The sequence below is a fragment of the Alosa sapidissima genome, chromosome 1 (assembly GCF_018492685.1).
Source record: "Alosa sapidissima isolate fAloSap1 chromosome 1, fAloSap1.pri, whole genome shotgun sequence".
NCBI classification, from domain to species: Eukaryota; Metazoa; Chordata; class Actinopteri; order Clupeiformes; family Clupeidae; genus Alosa; species Alosa sapidissima.
The window spans coordinates 40,591,782-40,608,147 of NC_055957.1; the positions used below are offsets into that span (position 1 = coordinate 40,591,782).

The window sequence follows — 16,366 nt, forward strand, 5'->3', positions numbered from 1 at the left end:
TGTAAGAATACAGTTGCTATACACTTACGAACATTGGCTAAGTGAAAAAAAAACTTATTACACATATTAACTCTAGATAAATAGCATGCTCTTGTAGAAATCAATGAACTTACATATAATATTGTACAAACAAGTATAAATAATTATTATAATTATAATAATAATAATAATAATAATAATAATAATAATAATAATAATAATAATAATTGTCCTTCTAACTAATACATAATTACTGTTCTAAGTGGTACCGTCTCTCATCTGTAGCATCAGTATGGTTTGCTAATAGATCAGTAGAATGAAAAGTTTTCTGAAGGAAGTCTTCAATATAATGTCCTCTTATCAAAGTGCTTAGTGTTCTTTTCTGCTGTCCTCTTTGACACTATAATGCCAAACACAATGCTTTTCCTCTTCAGAGAGGATATTGAATACTTGCAGAGGTAAAGGATTGTCGATCTATTGAATATGAAAATGAAGTCTTTGGTTGACTCCGGGAAGAAGGCAGCCTGCTGTGCTCTTTTTCCTCTCTCCTCCTCCAGCACATCTTCATTCTCACCCTCAATCTGTTCTGCTTAAAGAAAGAAAAAAAAATCCCAATTACTGGAGCTTGCGCTCCCCCTCACATATTGCATTGTGCACACTATCTAACTTCAAAGGATCAAAGAGGGATCATACTCTTAATTACCCCCACAGGTGCGGAGATGAAAGGCCTGGATGCTGAGGGATTGACTATCTGCCCCTCTCATTCCCACCCCGACATTCTACCGCAAGCATACTTGCCCTGGAATTCTCACCCTTGTTCTGGGATTGTGCGCAGTCACAATCTTAGGGCTACTCTTGGTATTCTTTGAATAATGCTCTCATTACCAAATGATTTTCTGTGGGCATGCTGCATAATCGGAGGTCAATATGCCAGTGAGTTTAACCCCACTCCCACCATAATTTATCCAGGTGAAGATATAGATTGATTAGTGTATCCTAAGTCCTAGTGTGTCAGTGTGACCAAGTAGTCAGTAATGCAAATTTGTCTTGTGAGTTTAAAGGACGTTTGGGAGATGAAATTAAATTTTGAAAGTTGCCTGCATAATTTAAAGACAGTCGTTCTGCTGTAGCTTGAAGCAGCCTTGATACCCTTAGATAAGTTAGCGTGCAGAAACCGGGGGTGTGGGGATTCTTTCATGCACCCCCACTTCTGGCTTTCACAAGTGCCCTAAATGAAGAACTCCATCCATGTTGCTTCATAATAAGAGAAGTTAACCATCACAGTGGTAACAGAGTCCGCTGTTATAAGCTACTGCTTTGTTTTATTTGAGGAGATGCTGTAGATTACTGTATCTCTGTGGGAATGGGATCAGCTGCACAAATGCCCCCAAACTCTGAATGAGAATTAGCCAAACATTCACTCTGTGTAAAGCTTAAAACATTAAATGCACTCCACCCTCAAAGTCTTTATCACGTCCTCTGTGTCATCAATGGATGGAAAATATACTGTGATTATCTAAATGATGATTAATTGGCCAATTTAAAGCAGACATAGACTGGGAAGAGCATTTTTACATTGGCTCTGTTGAATAAGAAGAGTGTGGTGTATGGCCACAAAGCTACCTTGAGCCCGAAACACAGTTGTTTCTTGCTTCATATGTAAATCTTGGAGTTTGAAGGGACCGCTATAAAATGTGACAATCTGAACAAAAATGGAGTGTGACGCTGAACACAGAGTGTGATGCGATGCATCCCTCTGATCACCGCCCCCTCTAGACATTACATACCATTTCAAGTTGGAGATTCAGGTAAAAGTCACTTGAGCCTGTTGTGAACTGTCATTGGCTGCAAGGCCACTTAAAGGTCTTCATTATTCATTTGGGTGCCAGATAAGCATAAAGGGCACTAGATATCTGCTAAAATGTTCCCTGGCCACATTTTTTTGACAGACCAAAGCTACTGTACATACCTTCTGTTATGGTTATGGTTATATGATTTAGCAGACGCTTTTGTCCAAAGCAACTTAAAAATAAAAACAATATAATAGTTAGAAATGAACTGTTTTAAAATGTTGGTAAGACTACATTAAGGAAAATAGCAATAATAAACAATGGTGTCAATGCAATGCCAATAAATATCAATAACCTAATGAAAATAAACACATACCATAATATACAAATCATAACTCATAAGAACCACTTAAATAATTAAGTATATGCTGAACAGATATGTCTTTAATCTTGAAAGACCCAAAACTATCACAGGAACTGATAGCACTGGGCAACTTATTCCACCAACAAGGAACCACTGAGGAAAAGAGTCTTGAATTTGCCCTAGCGTTTATGCCTGGTCGACACAACAGACGTTCATCAGAGGACCGCAGTGTGCGGTTGGGGATGTACAGCTGGGTCATAGAATTGAGATAGCAAGGAGCAGATCCATTGTCCTATAGGCCAAGGTAAGACATTTACATTTTATTCTGGCCACTACATATCAGAGAACAAGGTAAAGTATTACCTTGCACAATTTAATTTAAAGTAGAATTGCCGGTGTAAATGTAGCAGACAGTGTGTGGTATGGATGGGGTAATGTTTATAACATGAGTCATATGATGACCCTGCATGTCTTTCGGCTAACTCTTTCTGTTTCAAACTGTGTGAGAATTGACAAGGCTGGCCTGGGCATTGACCCACCACTTTGAAACTCATTCCGGAGGCCTTGATAACAACTAAAGACAAAAATGCGTTGATTGCGCTAAATCAGTAAGATAATAAGAATTGACTTATGATGGAGACTATAAGTGGCATTATTGTGTAATTTCTGTCCACCATCAGAATACATCAACAGTACCTCAACATAATATTTGTTTGTCCCTCTAAACCCTTATTTTCTCTGTTGATTCGAGCCGGCAGCGCATGGCTACCTCTGAGGGGTGTTGCTCATTAGGAATGGTGAGCAGACATTCCAATTATGAACAAAAGACAGCGTCTCCAGCTGCCCAGCATACCAACAACTTCATATCTTCAACCCCGAAACAAATGGGTTATGGGTTATGCTGATCAGGCCAGTAGCAAAGTGCAAATAAATGCAACACTGTGGCTGACAGCATGTAAAACAGTATCGGGAGTCTCTTTAAATATGAATGGTAAAATGCTTTGCCTTTCCATGATGGGCTCACAAATCATACATCCATACATGCACATGTAGGATAGTAGCCTATCCACTGAATATGAAATATCTGATTACAGTTGTTTGGCTTTGTTAGAAAGTCTGAATTAAAATTCCACTAAACAACAGGGAGCATAGCTATGCAGCCCACATACAAACACGCCAGACAGCTCATTTGTATCTGTGGCAAAGCAAAGCACTCATCTTCATTGACATGTTGTGGTGGCAATCCATCTGTGCACTGATCAAAACAGTTCTGCCCAATCAGTATTCTCAGCCATACAGAGTGACAGGTGACCGCAGCGAGAGGAGAGGAGAGAGACCAACAGAGAGCTGCGTTCCTCTTTGTTCTCAAGGTCAACAGCATCAGGTGGGCCTCAATGGGGCTTAAAGATAAAGACGGATCACCACCATGTAGCTAATGGTCACATTAGCGGCCGAGCAGCTCCAACGCCTCACAAGATTCTTTAACGGTATAAATTAAACTTTCCGCCACATATGGGCTGAAAAGGATCACCCCACATCTCTAGAGCTGAATATAGTGTGTCAGACTTGTGCATATCGCCTTGAAATATCCCATTAATGCTAATGCATGAGGAGATAAATTGCATCTTGGATTTAAATCATTGTTACAAAAGCCACTTTTCCTAAGAAGAATAGGCAGGAGCGCAAAGCCTGCACTCTGTGACTCATTTGATAGATTTGGCATCTCAGTGTGATGTTTCAAATCTCCCCTTTACTGCAGAAGGCATTTAACATGGGACTGGGGCATGAACATGACAGGCAGGATCACCTTGACACTCTGATCAAAATGAAGCAGCAGCAGAAAAAGTATCTGAGCCGTCATTTTCCACAACTCTTAAGCATTAATACGTGGGTGTTAGTTGTATGTGTCTGGCTTGGAGCGTTGTTGGCATAAAACGTAAGCCAAATATCTTCATTTTTTTGCATTTCTGAGAGTGCTATTGTTTCCAAAGCCCTCTCTTTCTGACACTAAACAACTGTTAGTCATAGTTTCTACTGAAAATGATTAAGCTCCACTTTGCAAACATGTCTATGTTTATTAAGCAGCTCCGCAGGTCATTAGCTCCATCTCAGACCACACCGGCTAGTCGATAGGTCCATGGATATTTTGCCTGTGGGTCACTGGTCGTAGTATTTTGTGAATTCTCAATTAAACACAAGTGACTGGAACAAGAAGTCCACACAACAAGTGATGGCAAGGCAGAGCTATTACATTGCTGTCTAACTCAATATCTTACAACGGGGAGTTCTAATCGACCATGTTATAAGGAGTTACATTTTTTCAATGATACCACACCACTCCCACCCCACCTGAATGTATTCACCAACACACACACATACACACACACATGCATATGTTCTTCTTTTTTTTGGGGGGGGGGGGTGGATTTGTATTTTGTAGCAAGAGTTCATATCAGTTTTCTTTGCCTTGAGCTCTACCAGCTCAGCAGTTGGCATACGAAAGGGCAATCCTCCAGTGGGTTGTGAGTTAAATAAACTTTCGCAGGCAAGCTCAGCTGCCTGCTCAGAGGGAAATGTAAAATTAAGGAGGCTGGTTTATGAGAACACCTGCCGAGAAAGCAAAGATTTGGAGAAAGCAGACAGAGTGGTGGTGGTGGGGTTCCGGGGTGAGCAAGCCCTTGACTTCATTAGAGATCGAGGTCCCTTCATCCGCTGCAATGAGCTTTAGCCAGTATTTAATGTGTGCTCCTGTCCTGGCCTACAGGGAATGGATGGCTGGTCTCGAAGTCCATGTGAAATGCCTCTGGTATTATAGACACTATAAATTGTCATGAAGAATTATCAGCAGAGTGTTTCTGCCACAGATTCAGTGGATGCACCTGGGAGTAGGCGGCTCCCTCACTAAACAACATAAAAGGACGTATTCAGTGCAACTATAACACAGTGCTGCAGGAACCTTCATAAATGCTCAATAACATGATTGTACAACCATATGTGGTCTGTAACATGATTCCACAACCATATGTGGTCTATAAGGTGATTAATCTCACAGCAAGTCTCCAATGTGACATTTTACAATGAAATGCTATCCGTTTACTAGCCATAAATCATAATAATCCCATGCATGCACTCTATATTGCCCATGGGGCTGCTGCCTGGTGTTTGGGTATTCATTTCCCTTTGACAGAGGTTTCTGGGATCGCTGGGGGATCTGGTGGCAGTCGGCTTGCAGTCTCCATCAGAATCTGGCACTAGATGGAGACATTAATCTAAAGACTGGAGGGGAAGAAAAGCCAATGGCGCATAAACAGTATGACGCGGCGTAAATCTGTTGATTTGGCTATTTGGAGAAGGCTGACTGCTCATGCAGCAGAGAGGCGGTGTTTGTGCTCAAGTCTCCGAGACAATTGGCTGCATGCTCCCATCAAGGGTTGGTATTGTATTGTTTTGTGTGCGCGCGCGCGTGTGTGTGTGTGTGTGTGTGTTTGCGTGTGTGCATGTCTGTCTCCCTCTCTCTCTTTCTATGTGTCTGTATATGTGTGTGTGTGTGTATGTTTATTTTAAAGCGGCAGTCGTGTGAAGTATACCCACCTCTGTGTTCTGATAGAAGGAGCTCTGTGGCGCCTCAGCAATCTGAACTTCAGGGGTTTTTGAATCCTCATTAACGGCACTGGCGTGTTGTCACTGCCTGGTTAGTCAGGGGGCTGCTGTTGCCTGGCAACAGTGAAATGTTCTCAAGCGCTTGGCAACTTTTGGGATAATCAAAGCAATAGGAACAAAGGATAAACATTTTCAGAACATTCGCTGTTGGTGCAGTAGCTCACTGCTTTTACTTGTGAGAAGGAATCAGGAGAGAAAAAACAAAACAAAAAACAACAACAAAACAGCAGATTTCTCCCAAAATTGCACAGCATGTGTTTTCTGTATCTCTGTCTAACATTAAGACATCTCTGCCCACAACCTGTCTTGCATACATCGTTTTTAGATTAACCATGATTAAACGTTTTATTCACCATCTTGTGATTTCATCATTGGGATATGCGCTCTCTCTCTCTCTCTCATATATATATATGATATGCTTATGCATGCCTGGCTTTTTACCATACTTGAGATGCCTCACTGACTGATAACGAGATCAGATTTACTGTTGCTCTCTCTCTCTCTCTCTCTCTCTCTCTCTCTCTCTCTCTCTCTCTCTCTCTCTCTCTCTGACTACCAGCCCACGCTGCTACATGTACGTTGTCAGACCAGCGCTGCCCCCCCCCTCAAGCCTACCTAACCCCCCCCACTCCCCGCACACCACCACCACACACACACACACACACTCTACCTCTCCCTCCTCCTCTTCCTCCCTCCTCTACTTCATCCTCCCATCTTGGCTGGGCTGGCACCTGCTGGCAGTGCCCCACTGATGTCACTTAATAAAGCCTGACAGGGCCCCAGTGCTCTGCATACTGATGCCAGCTGCCTGCCCGCCCACCTGCCTGCCTAGGGGACACTGGACCCCAATAAAAGCAGTGTCCTCCGTCAGAGGCCACAGAAGTGTCACACAAATTCTATTCCCACGGGGCTTCCTGCTCTCAACCTCTTGATCCGGCTGCCCCCCCCCCCCCCCCCCTCAACACACACACAGACACACAAACACACATTGGGTAGTCAGTGTGCCTGTTAGTAGATCTGATCCAAACACTGTGGCATAGCTTAAGAGGGTTGTTTTGGCTGCTAGAGCTATTGTCAAAACCCTCCAAACATGATTTAGTTTGCTGTATGAGTAAAGGTTTGATTCCCATTTAACCCCAAGTTCCATTTGATGTCAGCAGGCATTTTTATTCCTCTAAAATGGCGTCACTGTCTCTACTGAAAAAATGAGAAGTTTTGCATCCCAGTGACTGCTCAGTTCGATTAGGCAAACCATGACTGATGCAGTTGTTTGAGCTTTACTCATTATGGGACTCCTGCCCCTTTAAAAAAAAGTAAACAAATCATATAAAATCTTTTCCAAACATGATCTGATGGCCTGGCTTTTCCCCGTCTCTGTCCCCTGATTTCCTCTGTGTGTATTTCACTCCCTCTCTCTTCTGTGGCCCTAACCTCTGAGGGAATCACATTTTAAAAGTTAGCTGATGAGCTGAGGGAAGAAGAGGAAGGAGGAAGTGTAAATTATTAAGCGGCGGGCTCGCTCAAGTAATCATTATGTGTGTTAAAGTTAGCCACCCCTTTTTGTGCAGACTCCATTTTCCTCAGGCGCCTGCCCATTCGTGCTCCAAATGATGTAGCAGAGTTCCTCAGCTGCCGGCAGTAAACTATAGCTTATTTATGACTCAGAAATGTTCAAATCTCAATGGAGCATCAAATAAACGCAAACTTCAGGCGGCGCACGCCCATCCGGGGAAGGACAGTTCGAGTCTAGCTGCGGAGAAGTTCAATTAGAATCTCCACTTAGACAGGTATAGACTTCATGGACTTAGCCTTAGTTCAGTAAAAGAGTTTAATGACTCTAATATAGCACAAGGATGCCGACTACACTGACACTATTTAGTTTGGTGTTTTACAGTGGCTTAGAGCAAGTAAAAGCACAAGTAGGATTTTCCCACATTCTGAGAAATGAATCATTCGCAGGTGATGACAAGTAATCTGTGCTATTTCTCAGGAGTTTCTTTGCTCTCTCGTACCCTCTGGACATCTATTCTGGAATTCCTTTAGACCTGGCATAAGACTTCATTATATATCAGCTATATCCTTTAGACATGGCATAAGACTTCATTATATACCAGCTACAACCCATTGCAAATGTTCTGGACTGTAAACTAACAGAGCAATACATTCGCTGGAAATATACCTATTGTTATCATTAGTCTGTTTTCATTTATTTATTTGACCTTAATTTAAACTTTCAATATTAATGCTAATGTAACATTTATTATTGTTGTTGTAATTTTAGACAGAAGCGTCCACCAAGAACAACAAATGAAGTATGCACATGGAGAGAGAGATGAATCTGCTGAATCCCACTTTCTCTGTGGAATGCTAACACTGAGTGGATGTAAGTATAGTAAAGGCTTCAAGCAGCTCTCTAACATAACACAAGCACACAGGACCCAAGCGCAGCCATGCATCTAACTGCCCGTCGCTCAGCCCCAGAGGTAAGGCCTGGCCGGGAGCCATGACTGGATGGGCCTCGTCTTTGTCAGCACTATCAACTGTGCCCACTCCCGTTTTGGCCGGCCGGCCGACACTCAGATAGGGTGGGAGTGCTTCAGCAAATTGCACTGTAGTCAGAGACAGAGGCACCATAAAACAGCCGCTCAAATCACTTCCATATCAGAGTGAGAGGCACGGTAATAGGTTGGTGATGTGGGACTGCTGCACCATCCGTTTTAATGAACTCTTCCACTTGTTATAACCAACACTACACTTCTCTCTACCTGTTAATGCACACATTGACACATGCTGCTGTGAAACAAACAGAATCGCCTAGTTCATCATAAAATATTTATGGCAGTTATTAACTCAGCTGTCTGACATGGGGATGTCGCCCACTATGTAAACACAAGCAAACACATATTCTCTCCTGTTTCTTGTATTAACTTCTATTAGCCGGCGGTTGACTCAGCTGTTGTTTATCAAATGCAAATGCAAGTAGTAAACGTATGTATATGTATGTTTGTATGTAGCTGAAATGGTCCACTGTTTGTAACTGTTTATATTGATTAAAGTGCTGTAGGGTCTGCGGCTGAATCTTCATTAGTGATTTTTTGGCTTTACGAGACATCCGGCTACAGAGCATTTTACTTTCCGAGTTCAGATCACAGCAGGAATACTCTGAGCTGTCCAAGGCAGTGTTGTGTGGGTGTTAGAGTGGAGAAGGGATGGAGGAGAAATGGAGGTAGGTGAGGAGGGCTGAGGGGGAGAGAGAGAGCGAGAGAGAGAGAGAGAGAGAGAGAGAGAGAGAGAGTCTCTCTTCAGTGACAACATGAGCTGGGCAGAAATGAGAGAGGGATTTCGGGGATGGGGGATTGCATAAATTTCTCTGCGATATCGCACCGGCTCTGCTGAGACCCTCACAGCAATTACTATCAGAGGGCCTGTTTTATGTAGCGCCCACCTAGTCCTGTGGTGCGCCGTCTCCTGGCATGCCGCTTCTCATCAACACTGCAATAAATCAATGTTCATCTTTTTCCCACTCTTCTTCCCGTCTGTCTGTCTCTCTCTCTCTCTCTCTCTCTCACATATACACACACACACACACACACACACACACACACATTGGTTCCCTTGTCTCAGGGGCCAGAAGCCCTCTTCTACAGCCTCTAGCATTAGCACTGATTTCTGATTCTCTATCTCATCTGGGCTGGCACATGGAAGGGACTTGCACGCTGCACTGGATTTATTCTCACAAATACACACAAACCCCCACAAATTCAACTGACTCAGAGGATCAGCCAGTACCCTAGATGCTCATTATAACTGCAATAGACCACACACACACACACACACACACACACACACACACAGGCACTGAAATATAACACATACCCATAATCAAAACGACACTTTATAAGCTCTTGGTTTTTAAACAAGTGAGGACAAAGTGAGACTCCATTCACACCTGACAGCATGTCACATTGGCTTGTCTAACCAGCACTAGACAACACATACTCATAAAACCAGGTTTGATTCAACCACATTCACAAGTTATAATATATAAAACATAAAGTGCATGTTATGAAGATGTTGTAACAAGTCTAAATATAATCCATCAAAATGCATCACCACAAGTCTTACTTACAAGCACATGCTAAAGCTGTGTGTGTGGACAGCCACAGAGTGAAGCAGGCCATCTCCCCTCTGCCACAGACTGCTCCGTTAATTCCACTAACTGACTCCACTCTAAACATAATGGGAAACAACAGTAAAGATGTCAGCTGTAAGCACTGCACGCAGCCGGCGCCATCCGTCGTTTCCTTGGCCCCGTTCCATAATGAACTGACTCACCTAAAGGCCTTGATGGGGCTCCTTTGTATTCAGGGAGTCGACCTGGGGGCCACAGCTGTCTGCTTCAGAAGCTCTGGCAGAGGCGGAGGCTGTGTGGAGCGGACTGCCTGCCTGCAGCCAACGGCGGGATTCAGCAGGATGCAGGAGTTCTCACCGTAAGACTCTTTTTTGCTCTGAGGTGTGGAACTGGCAGGATTAGGTGCAACCTGGTTGTGGTCGTGTTCAATACATATCCACTTGCTCGCCTCTGGAGTCCTCTGGTGTTCAGAGGAATCTAGGGGTAAAGCTACAAAAAATAACTCTTCTAGACCAACCAAAAAAAAACCCTCTTTCCTAACAGTGCTTGATTTCTTCAAGCACAAACACTCCTGATTAGCAGCAATTAGCACTCAGTTAATTAGTATAGATGATACAGCATGGTTGTGTGACATGTTTATTTTTTACATTCATATATGTGCGTTTTTTTTATTTATTTTTTACTTCTGTTCATTGATTTTCCAAGTTAACAAACAAACAGTGTGGTCTGAGTGCATGCCGTCACAAATGTCTGCACACATGTACATATCTATACACACATACATTAAAGCATACTGACAATGCACATTTACACCCATCCAACAAAATCATAAAGACACACAAAACACTAAACAGTAATCAACATTAATATCAACAGGGAGCCGCTACATATCATAATCAATTTAAAAAAAATAAAAAAGTATAACCTAATAAGGGTAGCAAATGTTAAGAGGAATGCCTGGACTCTATGTAATCCATGAAGGGTTGCCAAGTCTTATAAAATTTCCCAATCGAACCTCTAAGAGTATATTTCAGTTTTTCCAGTCTGAGATGTTGCTTATATGTGCGTTTTTTGACAGGAAATAGCCCCTTTTCTTCCTCCTTCATCCCTCCTTCCTCTTTTCCACCCCGTCATCCCTCTTGCTCCTACCATCGTCTCTCCCCCTCTCTCGGCAGGTCTGTTGACTGAGCAGGGTCCTTAAACAAGTCCTCTAATGCTGCCTTAACACCCCCATGGGTGTTCTGGGAGGAAATGAAACTCAGGGCATTGCATTGCACTTTACACCCCACCCACCACCCCTTTCCCTCCACCCCCAGCCTCTCCAGCTCGGCTTCACCTGCACCCGCACACTCCACCAGGTTTCAAGTGCCACTGTGACAGCCCAGAAACCAAGTACATACAAACAAATAAACAACTACTACATACAAACAAACATACTATCTTTTGTGGCTATGTCTCATGTTTGTCTGTTGATACCAACGGTTCTAGAACAGAGCTCTGTTCTAGAATCTTTGGTTGATACTGTCATATGGCTAATTGGCCTTGAACTTCACCTTGGGGATAATAATAAATAACAATACATTTTATTTAGAGCGCCTTTCATGTCACCCAAGGTCACTTCACAAATAAACAAAAACAAAAAGGTTGTAAAATTATAGTCATCTCAAAAAAATAAAGTAAAAGTAAAAATAAAAAAGTAAAAAAGTAAAAATCAGTCAGTCAGTCAGTCCATAAGCCATCTTGAAGAGATATGTTTTAAGTGTGCTTTTAAAGTCAGTAATTGAGTCACAATGTCTCATGTAGTCTGGCAGTGAATTCCACAGCTTGGGGGCTATGTAGCTGAAAGCCCTCTCTCCCTGGGTGCTGAGGTTCACATTAGGGACATGCAGTAGGCCTGCTGAGGAGGATCTCAGTGAGCGGGCAGGAGTGTAGACTTCTAGGAGGTCAGTGAGGTAGGTGGGGGTATAATTGTGTAGAGCCTTGTATGCCAGGAGTAGGACTTTGAAATGTATTCTGTAGGCAACTGGAAGCCAGTGCAGTTGCATCAGTAATGGTGTTACATGACTAGTGGATTTGGAGCCTATAATAATCCTTGCTGCAGAATTCTGAATTAGTTGGAGCCGATGGAGTAGCTTGTTAGGGATTCCGGACAAGATGGAATTACAGTAGTCAAGGCGCGATGTCACATACGCATTTACAAGGACTTCTGCACTCTGCTGGGTGAGCGCTGGGCGAAGCCGTGCAATGTTCCTTAGATGGAAAAAAGCACTTCGAGACATACTGTTTATGTGCGCACTAAATGAAAGTGTGTTGTCCAGTATGACACCAAGGCTCTTGACCTGGTTGGAGCAAGGGATGGTGCTGCCATCTATACAAATTAGTTCGGATCAATAAAGTATCTGTCTATCTGTCTATCTGCCCTACATGTATATCTACATGCCTGTCTATTGATGCTACTATATGTCTTACATGTATGTATTGTTTCTGTCCTTTGTATGCTGTCCTCCTATACTTAAATGAGCTGCCTAGGGATGCAAAAAGAATTTCAGAACAAACTGACAAATAAAGTTGTGTTGTATCGTATTGTATCGTAACAAGCAATCAAGAAACTACTGGAAAAAAAGCAAACCCTCTACTGCTTTCACCTCACTCAGTTCTGTGTGACAGCAAAAATGCCATGGCTCTTTACTGACACATCTTCAATTAACATAACAGAGAGAGAGAGAGAAGCAAGGGCACAAGGTTTCTGTGCAGATTTACAAGTCAGCCACCACAAAGCTCCCCTAATAAATCTCCACAGACGACAAATACACCACAAAGTGGCCACAAAGAACAAATGTGTTTGTTGTGTTCCTCTATCAACCTCTAAGGACTTTGAAGGAGAACAAACACTCCCATTGGAGGCTGCGCGTTTCGCTTTGATATAAAGGCAGTCTGCTGGCCGAGTGATTGGACTGATCTCCTGTGAAATACAGTGGTCATATAAATTCTTCTCCCACGCACACATCTAGAGTCCGCCGCCACACGGCTGTAGGCAGCCCTCCTGTTTTATTTGTGATGTAGTTGTGTGCATAAAATATAGGGGGGCATTAGGTCAACATGTACCCACACATACTTTAACAGCTCTTAACCCTCCCCTTCCATTCCCTTTCTCCTAGCGGCGTCTCTCGAGCCATTCTTGAGAGCCCTTCTGCTCCTCGGGAGGAGCTGCGATCACGAAACACTTTCACTCTTCTTCTCCCCCGAGGTCCTGTAGAATGGGGGCACTTTAAAAGTGAAACATGGCCCCTCACACTCCATCAAGAACAATAACACAGTTAATTTACTGCTAACCACCAGGGGCTGGGAAACAAATCAACACAGCGTCAGATGGCTAAACACACAGTTTGAGTTCATACATTCATCTTCCACTCAGCCACCTCAATGTAAATGAATAGATCACCAATTTGGAGTAATTGATTGCTATCAGAAGCTCAAAGCAGCGGGATATTCTCATTACGTGGAAGGACATGTATTTGGACAGATAAAATCATGTTGGACAATAGATGGAAAAAAATAGATGGATTTTTTGGTTACACTTTACTTGACGGGTGAGTTCATAACACATTCATAGCAGCTGCTATAAACTGCACATAAAGCATTCATGACTGTTTCATGAGACATGACTCAACATTCATACCAAGCCTTTCATGAATGTGGAAGACAGAACGACGACAACTTGTCAAAATAAAAGTCCAACAATTGCAAAGCAGCATTGCAGTTTTTGTTACCTGATCACGTCACATCTTACCTGATCACGTCACATCTGAGTCAATGGGCTACTCACAGTGCCAAAAAGACAGAACATGGTCAAGCAAATCATTTTTGTTTCATAAAAATGTATTTGTTTTATAATGTAACCTTTGCAGATGATTTCTCATCTTTTGCTACTGGGAATGTCCAACCATTCCAGGTTACACAAATACAGGTCAGCTGAATGTAGGCTAGTTTACCTCCCAGTGTTAAACTCAGTGATTACGAATACTTCACAACTTGTATAGTAAAGTGACATTCGATGTACACTTCATAAAATATTCATGAAATATTTACAAAGGCTGGAGCCTGGAGAAGTTAAATTAATGGTATCCAGGTTATACAAATACGGGTCAGCTGAATGTAGACTAGTCTTTCAGAGTATTCCCATTTTTCACACAGTGATTGAGGTGTCCATTCAGATGGGCTTGAAGCCTGTTGATTGTGAACATCTTTCTCTACCTCGTAAAAAGATATTAAATAAATATTGATTTTTGATTTTGATGTGGTATGGGATGGATGACCATTCTAAAACATAGCTTAACCTACACGTCTATGTGACACCTGCACAGTATATCTGCCAGTGGCTGCAGTTACCGTATGACAGGTGTTGTTTGTCAGACCAAATTTGATATATAATTTATATATATATATATACACTGTAGATACAAACAAACACTGCATGAGACTTTCCGGAAACCTCTGTGGCAACCTTTCCATCACCCACTAAGATGTCACAGGACCATAAAGCGGCAAACGTCAGTGACAGACGACGTGGCAGGAAGGCCAGTCCTGAAGAAGCGTGAAGCGTCCAGTGTGCCCCGCATCAGTCCATCTGTCACAGGGTTTTTCAGTGTGGTGTCAAATTATGGCCCATTGTAAAATGTGTTATATGTCTTGAGCTATAAAGCACTGCAGGATGTTTGCAATGATGCCGCATGTGATATTTCACCATCTGATACTTAAGTCAGGGTATTATTTAGGACACAGTCATATGGACTCACCATACCCCTACCACCCAAGATCATAATTAAACTCAAGTTATTTGTAGTTATAATGGGAATTCATATCGACTTGTATTGCCCACAAATATAGGTAATTTTAACAGCTGAAAGGATAGTGGTACTTTCTGTGCAGTCACAGACAGCTGGGTTTTAAAGCAAAGCAGATTATCTAACTCAAGGCAGCCATCACAGAAGTGCATGCAACAGCCCTAACAAATTTTGCTCAACCCCCTGCCATGACATCAAATTTATTTGAGCTGTCAAGATGGAACTGGATTTATGGGCTGTCTCACTGCTTCCAGCCTGCCTTCGCTCCATGTGGCAGACCCCCCAGCTGGTCTTACTTCACACCGCTCAGATCTCACCTGGAGAGGGAGGAAAGGTAAAGGAGGGAAAAAAGCAGCCCACGCAGCAGTAGCAGCAGCCAGCCAGCCAGCCGGGCTCACCGACACCATCTCTCTTGCATAAAGAAGTGAGCTGTGCATAACAGCTGTGGCCCCATCACACCGAACATTTCCATAAGGAACATATCTGATGGCATTTTATTTATTTCCCTGCTGGGGTCTCTTTGTCTGTCGGAGTCTGACCTAGACCGTCCTATTTTTGTGCATGGACAAATACACTGCTGGGCATATCATGTATCAAAGAGTGAAAGTGACTGTAACATGTGATATCTGTAGAGACATTGGAGATAGAACGGGGGAGGCATTTATATCATTCATGCCACAAATTGATGCTCCACTAAACTGTGTCATTTGTCCATTTCAAGCACGACTGATTCAGTGTTTCATGCCTCATCATGTCTCAGGTCTCATGTTCTGTGTGTTTTGAGAGTTTGCTGTTGATTTGGTGACCTGACCTGTGACAGTGGTGAGGTTGTGCTGTTAAGACACATGACGTGCGGATCCTTCAGAAATGCTGAAAGATGGAAACGCAGAAACATCCAGTACGGTGATCCTCTAAAGTGCTGTGCACCTGACATAAATGTAAACACATGAAATCCATATACTTTCATAAGTGAGACTTTACTACTTCCTCTGTTCAAGGTACCACATTCTATTTTTGTCCCTAGCAGCCATGTTGGTTTTAGGCTACAATGGACCCAAGCAACTTTCTAGCAACTTGGGTAACAGTACCCATAAAGCATTATAAACACATTCATAAAGTATTCATAAGTCTGTATAGCTACTTAATTATGACTGCACTCATAAAGCATTATGATGATATAAGCCCTTGCAGCTTGAAATATCACAATGCACTATAAAGCTCTAGAACATTGTGCACTATGGACCCTTTCAAGAGAGTTCCATTATCAGCATCATAGTTGGCCCCACAAGACTTCCTTTTTAACATTCCATATGTTATCATAATGCAGAGGAAGTACATTGGGGCCCAAATAGAACGTTCAAGCATTGTTTTTGTTTTTATTGATGAAAGGGTCTATACACAGTATCCCAAAAAAACATTATAAACACATTGGTATATGATTATGAAGTATTAAAAAGCCCCATAATGTATGACATACAGTGGGCATCGCTTTCAAATGACCACTTCATTCGCGCATTACGCGGCGTGAAGCTGCGAGAAGCTTTAGTACCACTTTCAGCCACTGTGCGTCGCTCTGCCACTGTACATCGCTCTGCCT

General features: G+C 42.7%; 1 long non-coding RNA gene across 2 annotated transcripts; it reads right to left on the minus strand.

Annotated features, from left to right (window-relative positions):
- Window positions 1–251: 251 nt before the first annotated feature.
- LOC121706724 lies at window positions 252–11,202 on the minus strand. Of its 2 annotated transcripts, none has more exons than XR_006031120.1 (5): window positions 11,075–11,202; window positions 10,129–10,414; window positions 9,923–10,023; window positions 5,725–5,847; window positions 252–565 (listed from the first exon to the last, which is right to left on the minus strand). It is a non-coding gene; the product is annotated as an uncharacterized LOC121706724 (long non-coding RNA). The 2 variants fall into 2 exon arrangements; XR_006031119.1 differs by having other exon boundaries at window positions 10,129–10,402; window positions 11,075–11,195.
- Between the last annotated feature and the right edge of the window lie 5,164 nt (window positions 11,203–16,366).